The following is a 12,456-nucleotide window of genomic DNA, read 5'->3' on the forward strand; positions in this document are numbered from 1 at the left end:
CCCGGCGTCTCCTCGTTGTCGTCCTCGGCGTCGTCGACGTCGCCGAGGACGGACAGCGGCGAAGAGATGGAGGCGTTTCTGCCAAAGTCAGTGATGGTCAAGTGACTCTCTCTCTCTCTCTCTCTCTCTCTCTCGCTCGCTCACTCACTTCCTGTTTCTGCTGGTCGTGACCTCCTGCTAACCTTTACCTGGAGACGCTGTTCTCTCGTTCCATCAGACTCCTCGCCTCCTCTCCCGTGAAGAAGATGAGAGCAGACGCTAACTCCTCCCCCTTTTCCATAACTCCTCCCCCTTTTCCTGCTTCCTCTCTCTTTCCTCTCCCTCTGCGTCTCCTCTCGAGGAGGCGAACACTAACCTCCCCCTCCTCCTGACCGTCAGCGACGGCGTCCGTCTGCATCGAACGCTAACTGCTCATAGGAGGAGGGGCGAGGGGCGAGGGGGAGGAGCCACAGGAGCACCTGTCTGTCTCTTACCTGTCTCGCCCTTTCTGCCTTAAATCTCTGTTTTTTGTCTCCTTACTAACTGAATGACGAGAAAAGCCTTACGCTGAGAAGTCGACCTGAGCGAACGTTTTCACCGCGCGGCTTCACTTCGTGGTCGTCATGATCCCCGTCTGTAACCACGGCAACACGAACAGGAAGAAGTCCACTCGTAACTTGTTGCTGAATTTGTATTTCAATTACTTTTGTTTTCCTGTGAAGCTGCACGCTGAAAACGTGTCCTCGCTCTCTCGGCCTCCTGGCGGCGGCGGTGGCAGCGGCGGCCATGTTTTTGGTCCTGGCAGACGCCGGGGTCGTGTCGTGCCTTTTGGTCCATCTGTACAGAAGCCATAAATGAATGTGTGGGTCGTCTGAGCAGCTCTGACCTCAGATCAGTGTGGAGGTGGGCGGGGTCAGGTGGCGTGGGCGGGGTCAGGCGGTGGGGGGAGGGGCTTCTTGATTGGAGCACCTTTAATAAATAAGGAATGATATAAATGAAGGTTTTCGTCCTGCAGGCGTCTCGTTGAAGACGACGTCGTGCAGACATGTTTTTCTTTGCTTCTTCGTGTCGGTTGACTCGATCGGTCGGACGCCGCGTTCGTCCACTGAGCCGCCGCGCCGTGTTTACACTGACGTGTGACGCTGGGAGGAACACTTCAGATCTGTGCAGGAGCGTCGACGCTCTTGTTGTCGGACGGTTGGAATCAAAGATGTTCTTTTTTTTTTTTACTCGACTGTAAACGTGAAAAGAAAAAACATTTTAGGAGAAACATTTATTTTTTTTACTTTCTCTGATTTTCTGTTTTTTTTGTTTTGATGTTAAGAAATCTAAATCTGTGAAGCAGCGGACGGATTGTGTCTCTGAGTAATATATCTTTTAATTTAAGTGAATGTGGGTTGAACGGCTGTTTGGTGGCGGTGAACGAGTGAACTCAGCAGGTCGCTCCAGATTTAGTTTGCGCTCGTGTCTTCTGTTGTCTCGATAGAATCAACGTGAATATCTTTTTTAAGCACAAGTTTAAAATCTCCTGATCTCAACTTTATGAATGAAGCTGATTTTTATTTTACATTCGAGAGGAGCATCGTGACAATAGAGCATCTCTGAATGCTTCACAATTATCATGAGATAATTAGAGAATTATTTTATCTGAATCATCTTTGTTAAAGGATGTAATTCTGACCTCTAGTGTTTATAATGGGTACTGCAGTCCAAATTTTAAACATCACAGAGAGCTGTCTCGCTCCTCTCTTTCCTGTTTTTTCAAAATAAAAGCCCCAATGGGGTTTAAAATTATTCTCAAAGAAGCAGCCGAGTTCAAAAGATGAAAGAGATCAGTTTAGTTTCATTTTATACTTTTTTTTTCATATTTTAATTTGAACTGGAGCGCCACCTGCTGGTAGTTCAAATCAACAACAACAACATCCTGAATGTTTAAAGACGTCTCAGCGTCAGTCTGTTTAAAAAAGATCCTGCAGGATTTATTTTGGACCCCTCCGGGCTAAAATAAATCGTCCAATAGGATCGCTCAGAACAGTTTCAGGATGTTTTATTTTGTATTTCCTCTTCCTGTCTGCAGGTTTGTTTAAAACCGTAACGAGGGAATCGATCAGTTTGACCTGATGTGTGAGTTTGCACCTGATTGTTGATTTCTTGTTTTCTTGCCTCTGAATGTGTAAATACTTCTTTTGGTAAAGTTTTATATAAACATCGACATGGACTCAAAAACTCGACTTTGTCTTAATTTGTAGATCGACCACGATCAGTTTCTTCGTGACCACGGGAAGTTTTTAAATGTGTTTTAAGTTCTGCTGTTTTTATTTACCGCATGAAGCAGCTTCACGTCAGAGTCAAGTCCCGCCCCCATTTCACACAAACGTTGTGAGCGCGGCGCTGATCACTCCTCCGCCATCGATCATTGTGTTTTCACAGCGAGCATGGCGATCCGTCTCTGGAGAATCTCACCAGCGCCACGACGCGTCTGATTTCAAAGTAAAGCTCAGTGAACAGACTCGTGATCGTGTGTTGACGAGCAGAGAGTCCTGATTGGACCGTAGCGGTAACTGCTGCTCTGTATGACACACTGACCACACAAACCTCGCCGCCAACGGAGTCATTTTTGGACGGCAGAAGACTTTGAAAATGAAATGTTCGTCATTACAGAAGAAAAGGACGACGTGTTTTTCATGTCAAGGTGAGTTTAGGAGCGAGAGGAAGAAAGCTGCTTCTAAAACCAGGCTGAACCTTGTGTTGGACGTGGAGCTGCTCTACTTCCTGTTGGACAGGAAGCTGACTAACACCGATGGTTAGCTTGTGCTAGCATGCGTTAGCTTGCAGTGTAGCTACAAGCAGTAAGCACACACACAACGTCCTGCAGGGGGTGGAGCTTCTGGGGGAGGAGGGGCCACGTTTGAAGGTTATGTTTACAAACATTTCTATTGGCTCTGCCTTTAAAGAGCCCCTCCCCCATGTGCCCACTTTCTTCTGATTGGCCAGCTGTCTGGAAGCCTCCCGGGGGCAGAACGCTGCAGGGCTTCCAGGGGACAGCAGCTCTCCTCTGTTAGAGGTTTAAAGTGGCTCTTTATGTAACTGAGTTGAATCAGCGCCAACCATTCGACCTTCATGTGTCAAATCAATGGAAGTGACCATTTCAACAACCAATCAGAGTGCTTCATTCTACCTGCTCTCATGTGTTCTTCTTCCTGTTTGTCGTCCAGGTGTGCAGGTAAACAAAAAGGCTCCTGAGCGACGACAGACGGACGGACTGCCGCCTTCATCCTCCTAACGGTGAAACTTCAAACAAGAACTTTTTTTCTTTTTTTCCTCCTGTTTCAGAACTACAGCACCCCCGCTGGTGTAACACGGTACTGCAGTAACATCATGATACTGTTTCATTAACGTGCTTCCTCAGGAGACAAACATTTCACATCTCGGCTTTGTGGAATCTTTGACGATAAAAGTTTTTGATGCAGAAATTTAACTTATTTTCACTTTGACTGGAGATTAATATCTGTGAACCTCTTCATGCGTCTCATACGACGAGTTACATGTCCTCTTAGGGCTTCCATCTCCCGACTAATGACTGAATATCTTTGATTTTTGATTTTCTTTGTTGTATTTTGTTTGACTCATTTCAAGAAGGAACGTATCGTACCTTTAACATTTAGAACAAAAGACGTGATGTTAAAGTTTAAACACTAAAGTGCCTCAGAGCTGAAAACGACCAAACTGAATTTAAGTGAACGAGAAAGTTGACCTGTAGTGACCTTTAAGGTGAAAGTTTACATTGTTTGCATGTTGTTGTTTTTTCACCTCGGTGCCTTTAAGTCAAACTGAATGTTTGTGAGACATTAAAGAAGATCTGCTGTCACAGACTTCAACTAAATCACTGTGAAATAAACTGGTGATAAAAAACATGAAAATTCAGTTTCATTTCTTTCACTGACTGATCGCACACTTTACGTCGAACTTTCCCCCTGAATGCTCCGGGTTTGTTTGGACCAGAGAAGGAAGGCTCTGGGTCTCCTTCCAGAAGGACCCCACCCGAGGATCTGAGGACGTGAGAGGTCAGCATGGAGGGAAGTGAGATGTGAAACCAGTAAGAAGCCGAGCTGCTGCGTTGTGGACCAATAGGAGGCGGGAAAGTGATCTCTGATGTTTGATCTTTTATAAAAGTCATGAAATCGACTCAGAGAAAAGACGCTTCAGAATCGTTCCCAAGAACCAAAGTGTGTTTAAATTTGTCTTTAGTGTTTAATATCGTCTTCGTCACACTGCTCATTTAAACATCTTTCTAATCCGAGTTATTTACAACTGTATTTATTATAACACTTTAAACAAGTGAATCTTGTTTCTTATGATGAATCTTTTTAAAATGATGTTTATTTCTCAGATAATCTGCAGCTTCTTAAAGTCACTTACAAAATATGTTGGTTGCAGTTTAAGGCAGTGACCAGCAGGGGGAGACAGTGACTGTTCAGAGCAGCACTGGTTTCCATACAGAGCAGCTCAATCAAGAATAAACTCGGCTGCAAGTGAACATGACACCAACACACACACACACACACACACACACACACACACACACACACACACACACACACACACACAAGGGGTGAATCCATTCAAAAATCATGCACTTCATTCATTGCAACGCGTACCTTGCGCGTGCAAAGACACTACACATTTTCCCATAGACTTTGAATGGTCACATGGGCACAATGCACATGTCACGTTGCAGGTAGGCATGATGCGCCTTAACACGTTAACGTGTTAACACGTTTGCAGACGCCACACCTAAAGCCACACTTCAAAGTGGAGGATTTATCACTGGCCACTAGGGGGCAATGTAGGATATTGCTATGACCGGCTCAGTTAGGAAGCGGCCATATTTGTTGATATGCACATGTTCATGTCAAGGTGGTTTAATTGTGCTGTTCAGCCTAATTCATTAGAACTAAATGAATACAACAGTTGCATAATATGTGTAATGCTGTAATACGTGATGATCCATGTTATATTGTATTTTCACATTCAAGAGTTATTACTATTTGCTTATCCTGCTGTTTGTATCATTGTAGGGCTCCTTCATCTGAAGCCCTCGCCATAGCCCTGCTAACAAATCATGGATTTGCCCATCCAAACCCGCCCGCCACAGCCACGCCAGCCCAAGCCCCGACACCTCTAGGCCCAAAACTTGATCGTACTAAAGTTGACATCGGTGTATCAATAGAGGAATGGAACGTATTCACCCGTCGTTGGGATGTCTTTCGCACTGGCTCGGGCATAGGCGACACCCAGGCTACTTTCCAATTGTTTCAGTGCGCTGGGCCTGAACTCGGAGACAGCCTGTTGAAAGCTAATCCACATGTCACCACTGGGTCACTGGCAGATTTGATGGCCGCCGTGCGCTTGCTAGCAGTCATTCCAGTAGCCACATGTGTCCTGCGCACTTTAACTACTTCAGCTGCATCAGGAGCGAGATGAAGCATTCCAGGCCTCCACTGCCAGAGTACGAGGGAAGGCGGAGACGTGCGACTACAGTGCTTTATGTGTATGTGGCCAGAACATGGACTATACTGACCACATCATACGTGACATCCTACCTAATGGAATTTATGATTCAGACATACGCCGTGAAACGTTAGGCACACCTGATATCCTGTGGAAACCCGTGATCCAGGTGATTGCACTTGTTGAAAACAAAGAAATGGCTCGCAATGCTCTGCTGTCACCAACTCTATCAGCCATGTCGTCATTCCGGCGCTTAAAGAAGGACCCACCAATGAGCCCCACACAGGCTACAGCCCCAGTGGACAAGGCTAAACAGGCCTCTTGCCCAGACTATAACAGCGCCTTGAAAGTCTTCACAGAGGGATCTCGGGGATGGAATTCTAAGCCAGGTCTGTATTGACTGTTACAAAGCCTGTCGGCCCCCACCATCATCTGAAGGCCAGCAGGCTGCCATGGACTCAGAGCTAATCTCCCAGATCTCATCAATGGCTGGAGCTCGCCCTGGTAATCATCGTGGGAGTCGACGCCACACTCGGGCTACACATGGTAGTGTCAGCATACCCAAGCCCATCAGGCTCGAGCACCACATCTTCACCAGACTGAGGTGTCAATTACCATCTCAGTGGACGAGGTGGGCGTACCAAGACGCAGCACCAGAGGCAGAGGTTTGAACGCTGGGGTGACAATATCCGCCATTGCTGACACTGGCGCACAGTCAGACCTTTGGTTCCTGGTGGAGTTTCTGTCCTGTGGATTCTCATGTGATGTCCTACGCCCCGTTAACCTCTGTCTGTCGGCTGCCAACCGCTCTCCCATAGCCATTGAGGGAGCCTTCTTCGACAACCTGTCGACAGCCCCGGTTCTGTCTCTATCAGGCGGTGAAAGCTGCACTACCCGTTCCAGCATCCTCTGGGCCGCTCTACACCTTCTGGCCAGGACAGTGGGTTGCTGTGAAGGACCACAGGCACCGCCACTGAAAGTCCGAGCGCCGGTTAGGTCCGTACCAGGTTCTGCTGACCCACACCGTTTGAAGGTCGCAGAGATGGCCACTTGGATTCACGCCAGCCACTGCCGCCTCTTCACTGGAGAGTCCTGCCGCCTCTTTACTGGAGAGCCCTAATCCAGCCCCATAATGACTCTGAGGTGTTCAGAGCGTTCCTGAGTGGCCCCCATTGGAGCCGTGGCCTTTACCATCTTGTGCCTCCCCTTGTGGTTGTCCCTTTGGGGAGACCCTGTCCATGCGTCTCCCACCAAAGGTGAAAACACAAAACACTCAGGGGAGCTGCATAGTTTGTGGATTATTGCCCCATACCACTCCTTCTAACGGCTTGCTGATTCCCTATCCCGCCTCAGTACATGTTTCCACTTCCGTTTTCCTACTGTGGGAAAGCAACCACACTCAACCGTTTCACTGGAAAAGCAACCACACTCAACCGTTTCATTGAAAAAGCAACCACACTCAAACTTTTCACTGGAAAAGCAATGACTCAGACTTTGAATCTTACCCCCGGGTCAAGAATGGGACGGAAGTTATTATGTTTTACGTGATCCTCAAACCTTTACTGCACTGACTAATGCTTTTTGTGTTCAATCTCAACTCAATTTTGAAATTGTGCACCTGCCTGGTGTGAGCAATCATGCCACTGACGCAACCTCAAGACATCCTTCTCCCTCAGGCTCAGCAAACGAGCTCTTGCTGGGCTCACAGAGTGTGGCTGATAACACGGAGTCAGCACTCATGGCCTCCATCCGTGAAGATGCACAGGACCTTGGTGCCATCTCATGGCCCCTCCATGCTCAAGAGACAGCGGCAGACGCGTGCCTCGCCCACCTCCTTTTGACGTGTCCGACCCTGCTCTAGCTAGCTTCTCATCAGTCTGCGAGTCTGTCTACGCGCAGGATGGGGTCCTCCTATACAACGACCGTGTTGTGGTCCCACCGTCCCTCCGTCGCAGAGTTCTCGAGCATCTCCACGCCGCCCACCAGGGGACTTCAGCGATGGAGCACCGCGCCTGTGCCATAGTTTACTGGCCCGGAATGGCAAGGGACATTCTGGCCACCAGGACAGGTTGTGCTGACTGCAACCGCAATGCCCCATCGCAAGCAGCCACGCCCCCCCTGCCATCCTCGCCTCCATCCACCCCATTTGAGGCGGTGTTTGCTTACTTCTTTGACTATGGGGGTCACCACGACTTGGTCATGGGAGACCGACTCTCAGGCTGGGTGGAGGTCCTGAGCTCCACAGACACCGGAGGCTCAGCTGGTCTGGTTCGCCACCTCTGTTCATTCTTTGCGACCTTTGGTGTACCAGAGGAACTCTCAAGCGATGGCGGCCTGGAGTTTATGGCCAGTTGCACGGCAGACTTTCTCCGGCTATGGCATGTCAAGCACCATCCACAGTCGAACGGCAGGGTGGAAGTTGCTGTGAAGTCTGCCAAGCGCCTTCTAGCGTCCAACACTGGCCCGACTGGCAGCCTTGATCATGACCGCTTCCTGCTTGCGATGTTGCAGCTGCGCAACACACCTGACCCTGACTGCAACCTCTCACCAGCACAGATTGTTTTCGGCCGTCCGCTCCGGGATTCACTTTCTTTCGTCAATAGACTGGAAAAGTTCTTCAACCCGCATGTCCGGCCGCTTTGGCGCCAGGCGTGGGCGGCAAAGGAAGATGCTCTACGGACCCGGATGTCACGCACCACTGAGTCTCTGAGGGCTCACACTAGGCCTCTCCGCCCGTTGAAACTTGGTGAGACAGTATTCCTCCAGAATCAGCTGGGCCCGAGCCCACACAAGTGGGACAGGTCAAGGGTTGGTTGGTTGTAGTCGCTGGGTCACGATCAATACCGAATAAGAGTTGATGGGTCAGGTCATTTGACTTTGCGCAATCGGCGATTCCTCCGTGCCTATACTCCGGCCTCCCCTACACCCAACAGCGGCCACCTGCGCCGCCAATGCCCTCAGTGCCTGGGCGTGAGACCTCACCTGTCAATCTGTGCCCTGCAACGCCCCAGGACTTGGCTCTGCTACCTGAGGACGGACCCCAGGGCATGGCCCCAGTTGCGGCCCCACCCCCTGAACTTGAGCCTCATGGTGACCCCGCCTCTATGGATGTCGCACCGGCCGTGCCATCACAGGCGTCACTGCCCGCACCCCCATCACCCCAGAGTAAATAACAGAAAAATAAATAAAAAACACAGAAAAAAAAGTCACGCACTCAGGCGTGCAGGCATATACGCATGTGTTACGTGCGTGAGTTTTGAATATTATTATGTGCCTGTATTTACATGTCACGCAGACGCTGCTACATAGTGAAGCTCGTCTGACCACAGTAGCTTCACTTTTGCTGCACCTGCGTCTACATGTGACAAATATGTTTATTTTTGTGTGTGGCGTTAGGTGTGGCGTAGGTGTGCATAGGCTTTGAAGTGTGGCGTTAGGTGTGGCGTCTGCAAATGTGTTAACGTGTTAACGTGTTAAGGCGCATCATGCCTACCTGCAACGTGACATGTGCATTGTGCCCATGTGACCATTCAAAGTCTATGGGAAAATGTGTAGGGTCAGACGCTGGTCAGTTCGCAGACGTCTTTGAACGCGCAAGGTACACGTTGCAATGAATGAAGTGCATGATTTTTGAATGGATCCCCCCCCCCCACGCACACACACACACACACACACACACAGTGCAGGAACGTCAGGATCAAACGTGGATATAGGAAAGAATAAAATCAACATAAATCTTTAATACATTACAGATTAATTTTGGAAACATCTGTTTGAAAACATCCAAAGAAGAAAACTACATTTGGCGTGTTATTCCAAGTTATTGTTCCAAGGCTGTGATTTTCGGTAATTTGTTGTCAATAACTGCATTGATTCACAATATTTATAGAGTACACCTTCACATGTATGTGTATATACAATATATGTTTATGTAGTTTCATAAATATTTTTTTTACCTAATGTAAATTAGTTTTAAAGATAAGTGTAAACAGCTAGCTTACCTGCTTTTTGATGTAGTTAAGGCCAACATTGCTTTGGTTAAAATACCGTGTTGATGTGTATTGTATACAAGATGTATTGCTTTGAACGTTCTTTAATGTTCTTAAGCTTGTATGGTAGTAAAAGCAATCAACTCCCAATGTTTATTGATGTACTAATAACCATACAATTTCTAGACATGCAATCAACTTCTATTTAAAAGGGATGTTCTCTTTCGGCAATCCCATGGTAATTAGGGGCCTATGTAATCTTAATGATGTAAAGTCATTGACTTTCAGGTAGGACAGATCAGAGCCAGGAAATCCATTGAATGAACTTGTCATGCAGTTTGTCTGTGCCTTTCATACGTGGTGTTCTTGTATGTAGTCTCCGCTGCATGGGGATCCTCCAATCACTCTGAAAAAGGAGTGAAAATGTAAAGAAATGGTTAGCCGAAGTCAGCAGGAGCAATCTCAAAATAAATCAGGATTATAACAATAAAACAAATCTGTGAGCTAACCATATTCAAACACTTCCTTTGCACTTTTGAAAAATAACACAATTGGAAAGCTGATTGTTTGATTAAAAAAAGAAAATATGTCGCCTATGTGGGTAGATAAAACTGAGTTGTGTGTGTGAAGTAAACTCAAGCTATTCTGCGGGAGCATTTTCATGCAGACCAATTTGTCAGGACACAAAAAGGCAAAACTAGTTTGAAGAAAGATGCCATTCCCACAGTCTTCGTGCATCGCCCTGTGACCAAAAAGATCTTCGTGCAGTGCCTTGTGACCAAAAAGATCTTCGTGCATCGCCCTGTGACCAAAAAGAAGAGGATCCCAGCATCACGATGCGCTTCTGGACATGTGACTGTAACAGCAATAGCTGTTGATCACAGCACAGGTATACAAGTAGGAACAAGAATGTATTTTTTTAAGCAATGATTTTGAATACCTTGAAAGGGAGGTTGGAAGGCTGTTGAAACAGCGGGGATAATGGCAACAACGTTAATCTTGGCAATGAATGTTCAGTATGCTTAAAGTAATATCACAGTATATTCCAACATTAAAACACACCTCATCATGTTTACCGAACTCACCATGATCCGTTGACGCTTGTTGTGGAATTTTTCCCATTACCAAAGAGTGAAAATAAAGCGTGAGAAGATCTATTCAGAAAAGAACCCCAAGATCAATCTGGTCTCAACCACACAATGCGTTGTCTCTCACTGAATGGCACTGGTCCAGACATTTCTTTCACCACAGGTATTAGTCGAGTTTTTTTGTTTTTTTTGAAACTCTAATTTTCCCCGTGGGGCAATTAGCGCACCAAGCGTTTGGCCACAGGAGCAACGAACTGCATACACCCTGACAGAGCAGGGGGAGCAATTCAGGGTTAAGTGTCTTGCCCAAGGACACATCAGACATGTTGCTCGCAGGAGCTGGGGATCGAACCCTCAACCTTCCAGTTGAGAGACGATGTGATATGATATATGAATTATATTAGTAATTACACCTATTATATGTATTCATTTCAAGGACTCCTGTGATGCTGCATGGTGAAGACCAATGATGCTGCAGGTCATGATGGCTGGGGAAAAGTGATGCTCTGTTAGGCTGCAGAGTATTGGAGTTGGCTTTATGCCGACAGGTGGGGGGGCAGTGATGTTAGCTTGGTGTTGGTAGATAGAGGAGCAGTGATGTTAGCTTGGTGTTGGTAGGTAGAGGAGCAGTGATGTTAGCTTGGTGTTGGTAGATAGAGGAGCAGTGATGTTAGCTTGGTGTTGGTAGGTAGAGGAGCAGTGATGTTAGCTTGGTGTTGGTAGATAGAGGAGCAGTGATGTTAGCTTGGTGTTGGTAGGTAGAGGAGCAGTGATGTTAGCTTGGTGTTGGTAGATAGAGGAGCAGTGATGTTAGCTTGGTGTTGGTAGATAGAGGAGCAGTGATGTTAGCTTGGTGTTGGTAGATAGAGGAGCAGTGATGTTAGCTTGGTGTTGGTAGATAGAGGAGCAGTGATGTTAGCTTGGTGTTTGTAGGTAGAGGAGCAGTGATGTTAGCTTAGTGTTGGTAGGCAGAGGAGCAGTGATGTTAGCTTGGTGTTGGTAGATAGAGGAGCAGTGATGTTAGCTTGGTGTTGGTAGATAGAGGAGCAGTGATGTTAGCTTGGTGTTGGTAGGCAGAGGAGCAGTGATGTTAGCTTGGTGTTGGTAGATAGAGGAGCAGTGATGTTAGCTTGGTGTTGGTAGGTAGAGGAGCAGTGATGTTAGCTTGGTGTTGGTAGATAGAGGAGCAGTGATGTTAGCTTGGTGTTGGTAGATAGAGGAGCAGTGATATTAGCTTGGTGTTGGTAGATAGAGGAGCAGTGATGTTAGCTTGGTGTTGGTAGATAGAGGAGCAGTGATGTTAGCTTGGTGTTTGTAGGTAGAGGAGCAGTGATGTTAGCTTAGTGTTGGTAGGCAGAGGAGCAGTGATGTTAGCTTGGTGTTGGTAGATAGAGGAGCAGTGATGTTAGCTTGGTGTTGGTAGGTAGAGGAGCAGTGATGTTAGCTTGGTGTTGGTAGGTAGAGGAGCAGTGATGTTAGCTTGGTGTTGGTAGATAGAGGAGCAGTGATGTTAGCTTGGTGTTGGTAGATAGAGGAACAGTGATGTTAGCTTGGTGTTGGTAGGTAGAGGAGCAGTGATGTTAGCTTGGTGTTGGTAGGTAGAGGAGCAGTGATGTTAGCTTGGTGTTGGTAGGTAGAGGAGCAGTGATGTTAGCTTGGTGTTGGTAGGTAGAGGAGCAGTGATGCTAGCTTGGTGTTGGTAGGTAGAGGAGCAGTGATGCTAGCTGGATGTTAGCTTGGTGTTGGTAGGTAGAGGAGCAGTGATGTTAGCTTGGTGTTGGTAGATAGAGGAGCAGTGATGTTAGCTTGGTGTTGGTAGGTAGAGGAGCAGTGATGTTAGCTTGGTGTTGGTAGGTATAGGAGCAGTGATGCTAGCTGGATGTTAGCTT

This window comes from Symphodus melops (assembly GCF_947650265.1).
Source record: "Symphodus melops genome assembly, chromosome: 13".
NCBI lineage: Eukaryota > Metazoa > Chordata > Actinopteri > Labriformes > Labridae > Symphodus > Symphodus melops.